This window comes from Muntiacus reevesi, chromosome 4 (assembly GCF_963930625.1).
Source record: "Muntiacus reevesi chromosome 4, mMunRee1.1, whole genome shotgun sequence".
Taxonomy (NCBI): domain Eukaryota; kingdom Metazoa; phylum Chordata; class Mammalia; order Artiodactyla; family Cervidae; genus Muntiacus; species Muntiacus reevesi.
In genome coordinates this window covers 44,773,665-44,791,096 of record NC_089252.1, presented here as the reverse complement: position 1 = coordinate 44,791,096, position 17,432 = coordinate 44,773,665, and positions in this window count along the sequence as shown.

Below are 17,432 nucleotides of genomic sequence, written 5' to 3'. Positions count from 1 at the left end.
TCCTTAAATATTTTACAGAATTCATCAATAAAGCCATCACGTCCTGGGTTTTTCTTTGTTGGAAGTTTCTGATGAATCATTAATATTCTATTCAGATTTTATATTTCATCATGATTTAGTCTTGGTAGGTTATGTTTCCAAAATTTATCCATTTCTTTTGGTTGTCCACTTTGTTGCTCTGTAATTGTTCATAGTATTCACTTATAATCCCTTGTATTTCTGTGGTATCAGTCGCAATGTCTCCTCTCTCATTTTTTTATTTGAGTCTTCTTTCTTTTTCTCTTAGTCTAGCTAGACTATTTTTCTGTTTTGCTTATCTTTTCTTTAAAAAATCAATTCTTTTTTTTTTTAGTATTTTATATCATTTTTCTAGTCTTTATTTCACTTTTCTCTGTTCTGATTTTTTTTGACTCCTTCTTTCTACTATGTTTGAACTTCATTTGCTCCTTTTTAATTCTTATATGTTCCAGGATAACTTTTGTAGATTCACTGTGACTTTCTACATAAACAATCATGTCATTATGCCAGTTCAGTATAAAGGGATATAATTCAGGAACAGCCAGATGAAAGAGATGCACAGGACAAGGTAAGCAGGAAGGAGCGTGGGGCGTCCCTGCCCTCTCCAGATGCCTCTCTCTCATCACCTCCACGTTTTCACCAACCCAGAAGCTCCACAAAGTTGTGCTTTGCCTTGTCACTCTTTAGACTCTATACTGCCCCAATTTTTTATTAATATATCAATGTATTACATTTTATAATTTTTTAAACACTCTTATAAAAAGAGATCAAATCAAGACTCAACTGTAAGCTTCTCTGAGGATCTGTGTTGGGCATTTTCTGTTTCTGTTATCACCTGGAACATTCCCTGGGCAGCAGAGACACTGAATCAAGAATTGTTGAGTCTGGAATAAAGACAATGCTGTTTGAATGTTGAGCTGAAAGTAGAAAAGAACCTCAAAAGAAAGGGCAGTGATGGGATGATGACCATAAAACTTTCAAAAAGGAACCAGAAGCAGGTTCAAGATGGCAGGATCAGAAGACTCTAAGCTTACCTCTCCCAAACACATCAAAGCTACAGCTACATGTATAGAAACTCTCACTGAGAAGGACCTGAAGATTAGTAGAATGGCTTTTCTACAACCAATGCTATAAAGAAAGACCCAGAACCTAGTAGAAAGGAAAGGCAAGCAATATAGTCAGGACCCATACCCTAGTGGGTGACCCAGAAGAGGAGGGGCATACCACAGGCTTGGGGAGCTTCCCTAAGAAGCAAAGGGTTTGAAACTCGTATTAGACATTCCAGTCTTAGCACCTGGCTCAAGACAAACCCCCGTAGCTGGTCTGAAAGCAAGTGAGGCTTACTGGAAGGCTTGAAGAAACTGAAGTTCAACTCCTGAAGAGCATGCACACAGATTTGACACTTCCAGTCCCAACACAGAGGACGCAGGTTGAAAACTGCCTTGTGCTCTGGCCAGCCTGCCAAGTGGCCCCAACACACACCCCAGCCTGCTCTGCACTCCTGCCGCAGCCCCTCCTGCTCCAGCATTGCTTCCCTCGGGATGAAAAGCTGGATACTGTCATCACTTTTGCACATGTGTGTTCAATTCAGTTCAGTCACTCAGTCATGTCTGACTCTTTGCGACCCCATGGACTTGCAGCACGCCAGGTTTCCCTGTCCATCACCAACTCCCAGAGCTTACTTAAACTCATTGAGTCAGTAATGCCCTCCAACCCCCTCATCCTCTGTAGTCCCCTACTTCTCCTGCCTTCAATCTTTCCCAGCATCAGGGTCTTTTCCAATGAGTCAGTTCTTTGCATAAGGTGGCCAAAGTATTGGAGTTTCAGCTTCGGCATCAGCCCTTTCAATGAATATTCAGGACTGATTTCCTCTAGGGTTGACTGGTTGGATCTCCTTGCAGTCCAAGGGACTCTCACCTCTCACATCCATATATGACAAAACAAAAAGGCAAACTACTGAACGGGAGAAGACATTGGTAAATGACACGTCTAACACAGAATTAATAACCAAGATATGGGCTTCCACAGTGGCTCAGCGGTAAAGAATCCACTTGCAATGCAGGAGACACAGGAGACCTGGGTTCAATCCCTGGATCAGGAAGATCCCCTGGAGGAGGAGATGGTAACCCACTCCAGAAATTTTTCGTGGGAAATCCCATGGACAGAGGGACCTGGAGCGTTACAGTTCATGGGGTCACAAACAGTCAAATATGACTGAAGAGACTGAGGACACACACATACAAAATATATAAAGAATTCATACAACTTAATATTTTTTAAAAATCTGGATTTAAAATGGGTAAAGGACCTGAAGAGGTATTTTTATAAAGAAGACACACAGATGGCCAACAAGCTGACAGAAAGCTGGTCAATATCACTAACCACCAGGGAAATGGAAATAAAAGCCACAGTTAGCTATTGCTTCACAGGTTTCAGAATGACTATCATCAGAAAGACAAGTGTTAGTGAGGATGTAGAGGAAACTGAACCCACCTGCACTGTTGGTAGTAATGTAAATTGATGCAGACAACAGTTTGGCGATTCCCCTAAAATATTAAAAATATCAATTTCACTCCTAGGTATACATTCAAAGAAAATGAAAACACTAATTGAAAATGATATATGTACCTCAATAGTCATAGCAGCATTATTTATAATAGCCAAGTTATGAGAGCCATCCAAATGTCCATCCAAGATAAGAGGTACAAACTACTAGTATAAAATAAATAAGTTACAAGAAGGTAATGTACTGCACAGAGAATATAATCAATATTTTATAGTAACTTTACATGGAATATAATCCGTAAAAATGCTTAATCACCATGTTGTACACTTGAAGCTAATATAATATTGTAACTCAACTATACTTCAATTAAAAAAGGAACCCCCAAAATTGTAACTATATGTGATGATAAATATTAACTAGGCTTATTGTGGTGATCATTTTACAATGTATACAAGTATCAAATCATTATATTGCACACCTGAAACTAATATAATGGTATATATCAATTATATCACAATTTTTCTTTAATTTGGTAGGCTGAAGAAATTTTAAAAATCTAAGTAAATTTTGAACTCTTGTAAACAATTTAAATAGTCTTAATCTAAAGAAAATAAAAATTGAGAAAACATTGAAAAAGCAAAAGAGTACAGATGAACCTATTTGCAGGGTAGCAGTGGAGATACAGAGTTAGAGGACACACTTGTGGATACAGTAGGAGAAGGAAGGAGTGGGACAAATTGGGAGAATAGCATGGAAACATATATATCACCATATGTAAAATAGATAGCGAGTGAGAACTTACTCAAGCAGTATTCTGTGACAACCTCGAGAGGTGGGACAGGGCGGGAGGTGGGAGGGGGATTCAAGAAGGAGGGGATATGTATACCTGTAGCCGATTCATACTGATGTGTGGTAGAGGCCAATACAATATTGTAGAGCAATTGTCCTTCAATAATTGTATTTTGTTCTATATTTAATATTGTACAGTTAGAATCTTTGATAATTAAAGGGAAAAAAGAAAGAGAAAGAACCAGAAGGATAAAGATTTACACAAGGAGAGATGCAGGAAATGATGTCCAGGTTACAGGAAAATGTTAGCATAAGAATTTGGGGATGAAAAAAAGGAGGAAGGGAGGAATAAGCAAATGGAATTCCATAAGCCAAGGCAGGACGGTAGAGATGGGGAAAGAGGTGTTGCCAATGAACAGAGGAGCATGGAGATAAACCAGGGAGGCAGCATGGAGCCCTCTTAGGGAGGCCTTGGCTCTGCCCTAAAGGTTGGAAGGACATGTATGTGGTTGGTCTGCAGCCTGGAATCCTCCTGGATATGTGGAAATAGGTGAAGAGAGGAGATAACCCAACAGGACAAGCTGGCAGCACAATTATATCAGCATTATTTGGTCAAAACAGGTGTGTCCTAGCTCAGTTTTGGTGTGTAGCTGGCACCCAGTAAATCCCTGCCATGGAGCTGATTAGCTGAGTCAGGAGCCGGTTCAGCATAAGTTCCTGAGGAACAACTTGTGCATCTTCTGCCTCTCTGATGTCTGCTTTGGCCCTGACTCTGCCCACAAAAGCCTCGCTTCTTGTACCGCCATAAGCCTCCTGTCCTTCCTCATGCCTCTTTTAGGAAGCAGGAAGTCACCTCCCCAATCCTGCACCCACCCCCTCCTTTGCAGGAAGTGGGGCCTATAAAACACGAGGCTCCTTGGGGTTCAGCCCAAGTGTGATTATGAACCCCATTTGGTAGACTTTGAGTAAAACAAACAGGAAAAGCAAATTATGTTTTCTCCAGTTTGAGCCCAAATAATGCCAACCATGGGACTCAAAAACTCCAGGCTGTGGTGAGAGGCTGGGATAATTACACTGATGGGCTTCCAAAGACTGCAGAGAAGTAATGAACAGTAAACAACACAACCAACATTCTTTTCTCCCAGGCTCTGGTTGATTTTGGTGAGACTCTTAGTTGTATTTTTGTGGATCCCACCTTTGGCAAGATTGTGGTGCCCAAAAGCTTGAACTTCAACATTTGCCTTGGCCTTCATAAACCAATTCTTGTCTCCCAGCCCCGCCCTGTCTCCCCAGCACCCAGCACTTTTCTCCTGCCCCAGCCGCTCTTGTAATAAGAAAATGATCATAAAGTGAAGAACACTTAGTTATGATTCATTTCAGTATTTATCCAGCCTGGAAAACTCTATGCTCATCATAATTACAGGGCAGTAAAGATGAGCATGATCTAGCTCATGTTCTCAAGAAACTATGGACCTAGTGGTACAGGGTTATACTAGCTAACATGGGAGGATAAAATGATGCTCATTTGGGAAGCAGAAGAGGGGCTCTGAGTACATGAGCTGGGAGATGGCCCATTATTTGGGGTCAGTCTGGAAAGATACATAAAGGAGGACATGGGCCTTGATGGCAATCTGGGTTTGACAAACAAAGACAGGGCAGTGTTGAAGGGAGTACAAGAGACACAGGGCTGGAGAAGAGGGTTGCCAGGAGAGGGAGTCAGCTGGGCCAAAGGCAGAGAGATGGCAAACCTGAGGACTTGTTGAGAGAGCAGGGGGTTGTTCCTCCTGGAAGGCTATAAAGAGCAGGGTTCTATTTAATCCCACAAGCAATGGGAGCCATTAAAGGGGTTGGGGGCTCAAGGGTGGTCTTCGTCCTGGTTCTCCACCACTGAAGAGAAAGGTAAGGTTATTTAATGGGGAGGAAAAAACGTTTAACCTCTTCAAATGCATCTCTATTGAGGGAATTTCCATAGTGGAATTCTTAAGGCAACTGAAGGGGAAATTGGAGAAACAATTATTCTTTAAATCCAAGCATGTTTTGAAAATTCTGCAGTGCTAAGGAGCTGAGCACTACAACAAGCATTTTACATAGTTGATTTCATTGATGCTGAAAGGTTGGGTTCTCTTCCACAATTTTACAGAAGAAGAAACTGAGATTCCAAATGGTTCAAGGTCACAGAGCAGCAACTGGTGGAGAGAGAATACACGTCCACCTTACTCTAACACCTAAGGTTGTCCCATCACCCCATGCTGCTCTGGGGGCCTCCTGTGTGTTCCATGCAGACAGTCAATCTGCCCTTCTGCAACAAGTGCCAGCCAGGAGCAAGGCACTAGCCAGAAAGGAGCTTTTTTTGGGGGGTCAAGAGCAAGGTCAATGGAAAGTTGCTGACTCGGGAGAAAGTCATGGCCTGGGGGCCTGGGGTGGAGGTCTCCTTGAGAGTGGTAATCCACTGTGTGATCCTGAGCGAGTTACTTGACCTCCCTGAACTTTCTCATCTGGAAAATTAGGACTAGAGTGATGACTGGGAAATTGTTTCAAGCAGCAAAATCATTTTCTTCAAAATGAAATTATAAATGAACTAAAATAAAATCAATAAAAATGAGACTGCCTTTGTTGACGCTGGTGGGGGGTGGGGGGGTGTGGAGAAGTCAAGGGTCCAGATGCTGCAAACAAGTTTTTAAATTTTTATTTTAAAATTACATACTACCGTTGAGGAAACAAGAGTCCAGAGAGCTGAGTAAATTGAGCAGGACACATAGCTGCTCAGAGGCAGAACTGGGATCCTAACCCAGGCAGTCCTGCCCAAGTTTATGCTCCCGCTGTCTTCCTGGCAAAAGCCAAGCTAATGCTTCATTTAATACTGCACATTTACAAGCTATCAGATACAAAAGTTAAGGTTCATCATGGCAGTAATCCTCCACATTGGTCCATGCTAAATGAGAGACTGCTAGGTAGGCAGATATAAATATAGACTTTATTATACCACATCACGAGGCAGGGGAGTTAATGTTGCTGGGAGAACATTCATTTCCACATTTCCTTACTTTTGCATGTCTTAATTTGCAACTTAATGTGGCATTATCATAATTTTTTGCATTATGTAATGATTAAAATGAAGCGTATCATATTTATTGATTTATTTGATTTATTTAAAATGTAACTATTGCCCCAGGGCAGGTGCATGTACAAAATACAAATGCAACAGTTAAATTGAATCCAGCAGATAAATTTCCCATTAAGAAAAGACATTTCAAGACTGTCAAGACAATGAGAAATGTCTTCCCAGAATCATCAGGAGAGAAGAAATCTTGAGAGGTCATCTGGTCCAACCCTCTGCCTCAGGCAGAATTGCTCCTAATCCCCCAAGACTGAGCACCAATCAATTCAACTTTCTGACAGTCTCTTAGGAGAGGCACATCCTACCATATTTTCCTCCCTCTGGCTTCAACCCCAGTATCTCCTTCCTGAGTCAATCCAGACTTTTTGTTCCTGGACTCTGTGCCCCCTGATAATGCTCTCCTTTAGTTCATAATTGCCCCATTCTCAAAGTCTATTCCTCATTCCATTTCTTGCTGACTCATTTCTCATTCCACACCTCCACCTCCTAAAGAGACCCATGTTAAGAGATCAGCTTCTTTTCACAGCATCTAAGAAACTTCCAGTCAACAGGAAAACCACTCCAGCATCCCATGCACAGCAGGAACCCTGTAGACACACCCCGAAACTGCTGGACATCCAGTGTTTACCAGAGCCTTCTGAAGCTGAGATACCCACCGTTGATGGGAGACTCTGAGTCTGACACTGTGGGGACACCCCTCCAGGTAACTTTCTCCAGTCCAGCCTAGGGTTTCACTCTTCTTTCCATTGTTTCAGTAGAATTTAGAATATTGGGTTGAATTACATTGAGAATGTATTTCAAAGCCTTCCCTTCATTCAAGAGCACAAACAGTCAAAACATTCTGGGTAACAAAGATCCCATTCAGCTTCCTCATTCTTCCCTCTCACGATTCTCACTATTCCTTCTATGAGCTTCTCCTGCTAGGTCACTGAACATGGTCCTAAATACCTGTGCTTCAGTTTCCACCCTACAAAGTCATCTTTCCCTTTTCCTAATAATAGTATGATTTTTATCACTGATAACACGACTATTAAAGATGACATTTATGGAATGACTACTAGGCAGGAATCAAAATTTAGTCCAATACTATCAACTAACAACCTGTCTTACCATAATCAACCTTTTCATTTACTGAATGAGTGAGTTGGACTGGAGCAGAGGTTCTCAAACTTTTACTTTTGGTCATAGACTCCTCTCTTTAAATGGAATCTGTCTTAGCCTGCTTAGACTGCCATAACAAAACACCACAGATGCATGACTTGAACAACATCTGTGAATACTTTGCTGAGCCCCGGGGATGCAACAGTGAATGAGAGGGACATTCGTGGTACAAGCCCTCATGGGGCTGACGCACTAGAGTGAGAACCTAGTGAGAACCAAAGCTAAACACACTGTTCAATGGATTACATAAACACAGTTATGATAAGAAACAAAAGGAGATGTTCAGGGCCCAATAAAAGCATAGAGTTGGGAGCCTTGACCTAACATGGAAGTACAAGGAAACTCTATTGGAGGAAAGGACATTTGAACTGGGTACTAACATATGAGCAGGAATTACCTATAAGCTAAGTCTGGTAATGAAGGTGTGGAGAGAAAGAGGAAAGAGGCTTCCAGAGGAGGAAACAGGAAGAGAAAGCGTATATCAATACAAAAAGTGGAAGGATTTGAGAATTTAAGACAGGAAATTAACAGAATTTCAGTTTACCTTGAAGGTCAGACTGAGGCTCCTGGCCAAAGTGTTCAAGAAGAAATTAAACAAATGTGTATGTAAGTGTTGCCATTAAGCTAAGAACAGTGACAGTTGCATAGGGGCGAACTGGGAAAGACAGCAGCCATTTCAACTGAAAGTTTATGTCCCCCTAAAATTGTTACGTTGAAGCCCAGCTCACAATGTGATGGTCGTCAGAGGTGAGATTTAGGTGCTTAGGTCATTAGGGTGGAGCCCTCATGGATGTGATTAGTGTCCCTACAAAAGAGACCCCCTGAGAGCTCCCTTGCCCCCTTCCACAATGAGGACACAGCAAGACAGCTCTTGATCTCTAGCCCAAAAACAGACTCTCACTAGACATTGAATTTGCTGGTCCTTTGATCTTAGGTGTCTCAGACCCCAAAACTGTGAGAATTAAATAACTGTTGTTGAACCCATCCAGTTGAAGGTAGTTTCTACAGCAACACAAACAGACCAAGATAACAGTTTATATTAAGACAAGAGGTGGGTGAGTTTTTCAGGTCACCATAAACTCAGTGTGAATTAACAAAACTGCAAAAAAAAAAAAAAGAAAGAAACAAATTAAAATATTTATGTGATTTTTAATTTCCATATCAAGGAAGGTGAAGGCACCACTGTGCTGTGTATTAGAGAAACCACACCTGCACTTCTATTGCCTTCTTCTGGCCTCTAGATTTTAGAAGGAGCACTAAGCCTAGTGTGTTTCCAGAGAAATGGGGATGAGAAGATGCTAAGAGTTTCCTTCTGTGTGAAAGAGTGGAATTATAAATTCTCATAGGTTCCTTGCAAGAACTTCAATATTCTTTGACTGAACTGATTACTTTCGACATAGCTATCAGTTCCTGCTAGACTCTTCTTCTGAATTCTGGGGGCTTTACTGAGGTGTAAATCACTCTTGTGGAGAATGCAAATGGTCAGAATTGCTTGGAAGATCAGGCCTTCCTCCCTCCTGCCATTTCTCTCCTCCTCCCCAGGAGGCCCTGACATGGAGCAGTCATCCTCTGAACATGGCTTTCAAAGCTGCATGCGTGATTGAGTCTTCCTTGGTTCTAACTTCCTTCCAACTTTCTGGCTTATTGTGTGGAAACGTCTGGTGTGAGGAAAGCACCAAGATCCACATCATTGCAGTGACAGGAGCCTTCTCCAAATGAATTTCCATTGCAGGTGGTTAATACAGCCATCAGGAAACCAGGTCTCAGTGATGGGAGCACAGTCTCTGCAACCAGGACTCAAACAACAACAAAAAAGAGCATGTTTTCAACAGCTAAAGAGGGTTCCTGCATCTTCTGACCACAAGGAGATTGAGGTCCTGATTAATCCCACCTGTCTCAGGTATGTAGATAACAGCACCCTTATGACAGAAAACAAAGAGGAACTCTAGAGCCTCTTGATGAAGGTGAAAGAGGAGAGTGGAAAAAGTTGGCTTAAAACTTAACATTCAAAAGACGAAGATCATGGCATCCAGTCCCATCACTTCATGGCAAATAGATAGGGAAGCAATGGAAACGTGACAGACTTTATTTTCTTGGGCTCCAAAATTACTGCAGATGGTGACTGCAGCTATAAAAGATGCTTACCTCAGAAGAAAAGCTATGACTAACTTAGACAGCTTATTAAAAAGCAGAGCCGTTACTTTGCTGACAATTGTCCATTAGTCAAAGCTATGGTTTTTCCAGTAGTCATGTATGGATATGAGAGTGGGACCATGAAGAAGGTTGAGTGCTGAAGAATTGATGCTTTTAAACTGTGGTGTTGGAGGAGACTCTTGAGAGTCCCTTGGACTGCAAGGATATCCACCCAGTCCATCCTAAAGGAGATCAGTCCTGAATGTTCATTGGAAGGACTGATGCTGAAGCTGAAGCTCCAATACTTAGGCTACCTGATGTGAAGAGCTGACTCATTAGAAATGATGCTGGGAAAGCTTGAAGGCAGGAGAAGGGAATGGCAGATGGTTGGGTGGCATCACCGACTTGCGGGACATGAGTCTGAGCAAACTCTGGGAGGTGGTGATGGACAGGGAAGCCTGGCATGCTACAGTCCATGGGGTTGCAAAGAGTCGGACACGACTGAGCAACTGAACAACAACAGTTTCATTCATACATGTATCCTTGAGTCCACTAATGCTGGCACTCCAAGAAAATCCTTCTCTCTTTAGTCAACTAAAGAGCATTTCTTGAATACCCCGTATCTCCTTTTCCCTGTGCAAAGGGCATAAGGAGAAAAAAAAAAAAAAAACTCTTCTCACACGTGCTGATAAGAGTGCGATGAAGTTCCCTTACTTTGGAGTTTGCTCTGTAGCTCTTTGTACATAAAGTACAAAATCAGGCAAAACTAGTATGTGTTAGGAGTCAGACTGGGGGCCAGCAAAAGCTGGAGGGTGGCATGGAGGGGGCTGCGTAGGCACTAGTGACGTGTTGTTTCTTGAACCACCACTATCATGTGTCATGTTCAGTGTGTAAATGTTCAACAAACTGCACACCTATGATATATGTATCTTTTTATGTGCATTTTTAACTGCAAAAAAAAAAAAAAGAAAAACTATGCTGGTCTAGGATGGCAGTTTGGGGGGGCAGACAAGAAGTTAACATGCTAACAGGTGTTCTTAGTCTGCTCTGGTTGTGGTAACATAATACCATAGACTGAATGGCTTAAACAACAGAAATCCATTTTCTCACAGTTCAGAGACCAGCAAGCCCAAAGTCATAGTGCCAGGATGGTCAGGTTCTGGTGAGGACTTGCTTCCTGGCTTATTGACTGCCACCTTCCCATGATGTGTTCACACAGCCTTTCCTCACTCCTTGCACACAGATGGCGAGAAAGAGAGAGACAGAGATATCTCTCCTCTTCCTCTTTCAATAAGGCCACCAATCCTATTGAATTAGGGCCCCACCCTTATGATCTCATTTAACCTTAATTACATCCTAAACGCTTTACCTCCAAATACAGTCACACTGAGGCTGGGACTTCAACATGTAAATTTTGAGGTGACACAATTCTATCCATAGAATTGTCTACAATAAGAGTGTTTAATAAGATACAAAAGTTGTCAGCAGACAACACGGTATATAGGCCAAATGAAAGTTACAGAGAGTAAGTGGAGAGAAAGACAAGCTTACCCAGGCCTGCTACAGCATTCTCCTGGAAAGGGAGCCCTTGAGAGACTTGTCAGAAGAGCAGAGAGAGGAGGGATCCACATGGGAAGCAAAGATACCACCTGGGGAAGCATAATAAATACACACCATGGGGAGATGGTCCAGACAATAGCAGTGTGTTTGCAAAATGTGCCATCTCATGGAAGGGTGAGTGCCATGAAGGTTGGAGGAGAGGTCAGGAACTGGAAGCACATGGGGCTCTGGGGAGGCAGAGCAGGTCCAGCTGTCATCAAAGGAGAAAATCCTCTTAGATGGCCAAGTGGTCACTAGGCAAGCAGTAAAGGAGGTCCTGGATGACCAGTGGGTGGAGAGCATGAGGGGAGAAGGAACAGAAAGAGTCTGGAGTGTCAGGTGGGGAGGATGAAAACAGGTGTGCAAAGAGGCAGTACCAACACCATTCAGCAGAGGGAGGCTGGGGCCACACTGAGCTGCCACACCAAAGGACTTGATCTTCATCTCATGGATAGTTTTTTTTAAAGGATGCATAGATGGTCAGTTCACAAAAAGGTTGCCTTTTCCATGCCTTGGCCTGCAACCTCACCACTTTGATGAGGTAGTGATGACTGATTCTGCTGATTAAGAAATCCTGTGCCATGGCTGCATTTATGAATCCTTACCTGGTCATCATTCAATCACTTTAACCAGGAATTTATCACAGGATCTTGGGCTCCCAAAGTTGAAAAAGTCTTAGAGTCATAGTCCAGTACCACCCCCCCCCCCCCCCAGTTCAGGCCTGCCATCCTCTCAGGGGTTGAATGAATCAAATCTACATTTGAATTTCTGTAGAAGTGTTTATAATTGCATTTGACATTGTTTTCAAAAGTCTTGTTATTCATGTTGGAGGTTTAGCTGGGGAAGATGTCTGGATGGTTAGTTTCCAGTCCGATAGGTGGACAATGGCACATGCCAGAATGGCACAGAATCAACACAGGTGCTACAGGCGAACTTCCCAAAAGACAAGGGGTAACCCTCCAAATACCCATATCACGGGCTGAGTTTCATTTTTCAAATGATTATCAACATGGCATCCTGAGCTCCTCTCTGCCAATCTGATTCAGTCTCCTGACGCTATCTCAACACGCTCGCCTCAGAAAGGTCAGAAATTGACATGACAAAGACCCAGAGTCATGACGGAGACAACCTTCTCTGCAGTACTATGTTCACACTGCAGCTCTCACTCAAGGTTTTGATTCCTCCCAAAAACATTCACGGGGAGACTTCACAACGCAGAGGCATTCATTCATCAGCAACTCTCCTTATCAGGAGAGGTGGGCAGACAAATGCTGACCACTCCCCACTCGAGATATGCTCCTCCCTCTCGGTTTCCTTCCTGCCTTGCCAACCTCTCCTTCTCTGTACCTTTTCTGAGACTTGCTCTTCTACTCAAGCTCTAAATATCGGCCACTTGGAGCTCAGTCAAGGAATTCCTTTGTATCTCCATCTCTGCTCCTCAGAGGAGCTTTTTCAGGCCCAAGTCTTCAACTACTTCCAGCGAGTCTGTAACCACCAAATGTATATCTTCAGAATCCCCTTCAGGGTTCTCCGGAGAAACAGAACCAATGGATAGAGAGAGAGAGATAAGAGATGAGTGATAGTCACATAATTTTGTCCCAGGCTTTCCAGGTGGCTCAGTGGTAAAGAACCCGCCTGCCACTGTAGGAGTCACAGGCAGCACAGGTTGGATCCCTGGGTCAGGAAGATCCCCTGAAGGAGGAAATAGCAAGCCTCTATAGTGTTCCTGCCAGGAAAATTCCATGGACAGAGGAGCCTAGCTGGCTACAATCCATGGGGATTGCAAAGAGTCAGACACTACCAAGCAACTGAGCACACACAAGAAGTCCCAGGATCTGCCATCTGCAAGATGGAGATATGGGGAGGCCAACGGTGTAATTCAGTCCAAGTCTGAAGGCCTGAGGTCCAGGGATGCTGATGATATAAATTTCAGTTCAAAGACCCAAGAATCAAGGGACCAATGGTCTGGAGTCCCAGTCTAAATTCAAAAGCTAAGAACCAGGAGCAGCAAAAGTGCCAGTGTCTGAGAGCAGAAGGATGTCTCAGCTCAAGTAGAGAGAGCGAATCCACATCTCCTCCACCATCTGTTCTAGTCAAGCCCACAGTAGATGGGAAGGTGCCCACCTGCCCTGGGGAAGGGAGGGGGATCTTTGTTCAGTCTACTGATTCAAACACTAATCTCTACCAGACACACGTCACAGACACACCCAGAAAGAATGTTTCTCAGCTGTCTGGGCATCCCTTAGCCCTGCCAAATTGACACAAAAAATTAGCCATCACAGCCCCTGAGGGCCACACTCATGTACACATTTGCCCCCAACATGGGCATCTGCTATCTTCACACCTGGGTGAGCCTCAGCTAATACAACCTCCTGGCTCCTGTAGAGTAAAAACCTAAGTCCTAAGGCTGCATGAGCTGACCCCTTCCTGCTTGTCCAATGTCATTCTCCCTCACCAGTTCCCTCTCTCATGTGTATTCCCTTAACTCACCAGCTCTTCCCTCCACAGGGCTTTGGCTTGAGTGTTCAACCCCAGAATTACCCACGCTGAACTCCTTCCTGTCATTCAGATTTTCTTCAATACTACCTGGCTGAGACATCTTCTAGGGCCTCCCCATGTAAACTCACTCACTTACTATTCCATCACCCTGTGTCACTGTCTGTGTAGTGCTCCTCACTGTCATAAATTCTCTTGCTCACTTTTCATCAATTTTTTAAACTGATTTACAAAGTTGTATTAATTTCGGCTGTACAGCCAAGTTATTTATTATTTGTTCACTTGTGTCTCCTCTCCATCTCCTCCCTTAAAAAATAAGCTCCAAGGGGACATAGACCTGCCTGTCTTGTTCAACATTTTATGCCCAGTACCTGGAACAGCCCATGATGGAGCTGAATAAATATTTGCCAAGTAAAGGAGAGAAGTTTCCTGAAGAGAGCAGAGAGAAAGGACCACTGAAAGAAAGTGAAAACTACATCTCTCACATCATGATTTTCCCAAGGGATGAGATTTGCCCCCAGAACATGCTGGGAGGGTCAGGCACGAGCGCAGACAGTGAGGGGCCAGGAACCAGAGAGCTCTAGTCTGTCTGGGAGAGTCCGCACCCTGAATGGGAACAGCCTGTTAAGAATCAGCCAAGATACTGAGGAGGGCCCACCTGGGCAAGCGAAACTGAGAAGGAACCTGTCCCTCTTCTTCACATCAGAAGGTTGCTCCTTTGGAAGAGAGGGCTTGCAGGTCTCATGCTGCTTCCTCCACGGAAGGAAGACTTTATATATGCTAATGCCTTCCCTGGAAGGCCTTCCTCTCCTCCAGGCCATTCCCACTGCTCTGTTGCAGACCAAATAACAGCCATCCAAAGATATCAGGACCAAATCCCTGGAAAATGTAAATGTTGCTATTTAAGGAAAAAAGATCCTTGCAGATGTGATTCAGGATTTTGAGATGTGGAAAGTACCCTGGATAGTCCACATAGGCCCCGAATGTGATCACTTGCATCCTTATAAGAGAGGCAGAGGGAGACTTGACCCACACAGAAGAGGAGAGGGCAGGGTGAAGACAGAAGGAGACACTGGAGTGAAGTGGCCACAAGCCAAGAAACATGGCAGCCCCCAGAAGTTGGACGAGGCAGAAAGTGGGCTCACCCCTCCAGCTTCCAGAGAAAACACTGCCCTGACGACTGATTTCAGCCCAGAGAAACTCATTCCAGACTTCAGGCCTCCAGGATTGTGAGAGAATAAATTTCTGTACTTTAAGGCAGGAGGGTTGTGGCAATTTGTTACTGCAGCTGACTGAAGCTGATACAGATTTCTTTTTTTTTTTTTTTAATTTTTTTTATTAGTTGGAGGCTAATTACTTCACAACATTTCAGTGGGTTTTGTCATACATTGACATGAATCAGCCATAGAGTTACACGTATTCCCCATCCTGATCCCCCCTCCCACCTCCCTCTCCACCCGACTCCTCTGGGTCCTCCCAGTGCACCAGGCCCGAGCACTTGTCTCATGCATCCCACCTGGGCTGGTGATCTGTTTCACCATAGATAATATACATGCTGTTCTTTCGAAACATCCCACCCTCACCTTCTCCCACAGAGTCCAAAAGTCTGTTCTGTATTTCTGTGTCTCTTTTTCTGTTTTGCATATAGGGTTATCGTTACCATCTTTCTAAATTCCATATATATGTGTTAGTATGCTGTAATGTTCTTTATCTTTCTGGCTTACTTCACTCTGTATAATGGGCTCCAGTTTCATCCATCTCATTAGAACTGATTCAAATGAATTCTTCTTAACAGCTGAGTAATATTCCATGGTGTATATGTACCACAGCTTCCTTATCCATTCGTCTGCTGATGGGCATCTAGGTTGCTTCCATGTCCTGGCTATTATAAACAGTGCTGCAATGAACATTGGGGTGCACGTGTCTCTTTCAGATCTGGTTTCCTCGGTGTGTATGCCCAGGAGTGGGGTTACTGGGTCATATGGCAGTTCTATTTCCAGTTTTTTAAGAAATCTCCACACTGTTTTCCATAGTGACTGTACTAGTTTGCATTCCCACCAACAGTGTAAGAGGGTTCCCTTTTCTCCACACCCTCTCCAGCATTTACTGCTTGTAGACTTTTGGATAGCAGCCATCCTGACTGGCGTGTAACGGTACCTCATTGTGGTTTTGATTTGCATTTCTCTGATAATGAGTGATGTTGAGCATCTTTTCATGTGTTTGTTAGCCATCTATATGTCTTCTTTGGAGGAATGTCTTGATACAGATTTCTTAACATGCCGCTGAGTACCTCCTCCTCTGGGAGCACGGTGTTACCCTCACACGGCTTCCCACGCTGGGCCAGGGGTCCTGCCACTAGGCTCCCTTCACACTTAGGTTAAGCTCCTGTTCAGTCCTTGTCACAGCTGACCTGATTTTCCACTGTCTCCAACAAGCTGTGAACTCCCTGAGGACAAGGGCTGTGCCCTCACTAGTCAGTCACTTCCTAAGACGTGACAGGCGCTCGCGAAACGTTGACTGTGACCGGACTGAACCACTGGAGTCGTCTGACAATGGAATGGACTGCCACGGGAAGTGGTCGGCTCCTCTTGGATGACAGCAGTCGGGCCAAAACACTGTGAAACACTGTTCAAGGGGTTCCTGCCTGGAGGAGGCAGGCCACCTCTATATCGGCTTGCTAGAGCTGCTATGACAAAGTGCCACAACCTGGAAGACCTAAAACCGCAGAAATTTATTTTCTCACAGTTCTGGAGGTTGGAAGTCCAAGACCAAGGTGTTGGCAGCTTTGGTTTCCCCTGAGGCATCTCCCCTTGGCCTGCAGGTGGCCGCTGCTCTCTAGGTCATCACACGGTCTTTCCTCTGTATCTGTCTGGGTCCTGACTTCCTCTTCTTTTAAGGACACCAGTCATATTGGATTAGGGCCGACCCATATGGTCTCACTTCACCTTAACTCTTCAAAGGTCACTTCTCCAAATACAGTCATATCTCAAGGTACTGAGGATTAGGACTTCATGTAAAAATTTGAAGGTGGGGAGGGAGACAATCCAGCCATAATACTTTCTAACTTGAGTATTTTCTGACTCGAAAAGCAAAAGGAAGCCAATGTTACATGGGCAGGTGGAGAGGAAGAGAGGCTTGAGGAGGAAGAGGAAGAAATACAATCAGGTTACCAATGGGCCCAAGTCCTCTGTGAGTAGTCATTTTCAGTCTTTTTCACCAGAAGCATCTTCACCACAAGGAGTTTGTCAGGCAATTTTGCTGTAAAAGTTAAACTAACTGGTTAATAGTTTGGTTTGACAGTTTGGTCAAATCAGTCAATATATATATCAACTGGATAGAAAATATGATGATGAGAAAATTACCAGAAATGTGAAATAAGAGAGTGTAAAGCCAACCTGCACACAAGACCAGAAAATGGTCACTTGCCAATTTGCAGATCTTTCACTGCCCACAGTCATCTCTCCCACCCATCAGAACCAAAAGTTTATCAAGCTATTACAAATCCTAAAAAGCAGCTGTTACTACTAAATTCATCACACAGTATTAGAAGTTGGAGGCCTCCTATTCCCCCCCAAAAAGAAATGGCCATGTGATTCCTGATAAATTTAATTT